At 27.3% G+C, this 1,663-nt stretch overlaps 1 pseudogene; it reads right to left on the reverse strand.

The window, feature by feature from the left end:
• Nucleotides 1-480: 480 nt before the first annotated feature.
• LOC127483372 (U2 spliceosomal RNA) lies at nucleotides 481-575 on the reverse strand (annotated as a pseudogene).
• Between the last annotated feature and the right edge of the window lie 1,088 nt (nucleotides 576-1,663).

The raw sequence follows: 1,663 nt of genomic DNA on the forward strand, positions 1-1,663 counted from the left end.
TCCGCATACTATATAATCATATCATGTAGGGTTTGCCATATCGAGTCCTCTTTTTTTTTTTTTTTTTATGATGGGGTATCATGTCTTGTAAAACTTAAATACATACCCTTGCTTATGTCCTGTCAATCTGTTTTCTGTCAGACTTCAGCCAAAATCTCTAAGAGGGTAGAGGAAAAATTTTGCTTCTCCTATAGGGCAATCAAACATAAATCAAAATTACTTGGGAGAAAAATTTTAAAAACCTGGATTTTTGAGTGTTTGTGTAAAGCTTAATACAGTCAGATATTTAATCAGAAGTGAGTTTTGCAACATTCTTTGTATCCAAATGTATTTGAAATTAGCAAAGCTATCATATTAAATAATACAATAAAATAAGAATAAAGAAAAACCCACCAAAGCTGATTATTCATTCTAAGAAAGTTCATATTTGGCATTTTTTTCTACTTAGGATAAGATCTATTAGTAGATTTTCACTATTGTAAAGGATAGTTTCAGAAGAAATACACTATAATAAATTCTTATAATTAATACAATGGTATCTACACTTGATCTTAGCCAAAAGGCTGAGAAGCGATAATAATACAATAGTATCTAAAGCACACATATGCAAGCTGATTCATTTTGTGGAATTTTGTTACTTGCTTAACAATTTATCTGCATAGCATTCTAAGCAGTTGAGCTAGGAAGACAGCATGTAAAAAATAATATTAAACATTAATTATTGGTGTTAGGTGTTTATTCTAATTTTGAACGTGGCACATCATATTTCAGTATTCTAATTCTTCCTCACAGGAATATTGAAAATAAAATAGAAGCTATCCTATCTCAGCTACAACGTGAAGGTAGGATGCAGGATAAATGCCTTGTATACATAACAGGCATACATGTATGCCTGTGTACATAACAGGTAACAGCTTAAACTAATTCATATGATGAATGAGAAGTGTCGTGGTAGAAGGTTAGAAAGATTATTTTAGAATGCTCAGAATTAGAAAATACAACTGCTGATTGTTTTGTTTACTGTAATTCCTTTTTAACATGCATATGGTTATATATTTTAAACTGAGGACTGTTTTACATTGAATTAATTCAAGATGAATTAATTGAAAACAATACATTTAAGGAATCACAATAAATCTCATTTAAAATAAAAACTTATTACATTATTTCAATTGACTAAAAGCTAAAATAGTAGCATTGAAACATTGAATAGCTAAATACATTCAATATATTAAAATATTTGACAATCTTTGAGTAGCCTTGTATTGAAGTACAATAGACTAAAATTTAATTTAAACATTGAAATATGATAGCATTTAGTGTTATTAATTTTAATAAATTAATATCTATTGAGAGAACATATGTTTGTAAAGGAACATTATTAATTTTAATTTTATAAAATTCAATATTTCCTGTTTATGCATAATTCATTTATGCAAGCAAGCTGCAAAATACAGAAAAGAGGTTTTTTCATTTAAAAACGTGATTGGTGTGTGATAATATTCTGGTTCTCATTATTTTAACATATTAGTTTCTAAACATCTTGAAATAATGTTCTTCAAATTATAATTCAAAACTCAATATGCTTTGAGTTATATTTTTGCATTATAATACTATCTAAATTTGATGACTTATATGGAAGGTATTAGTTCTTCCTTAGAAA

Source organism: Oryctolagus cuniculus, chromosome 8, assembly GCF_051225735.1.
Source record: "Oryctolagus cuniculus isolate XC-2025 breed Fujian yellow rabbit chromosome 8, ASM5122573v1, whole genome shotgun sequence".
NCBI lineage: Eukaryota > Metazoa > Chordata > Mammalia > Lagomorpha > Leporidae > Oryctolagus > Oryctolagus cuniculus.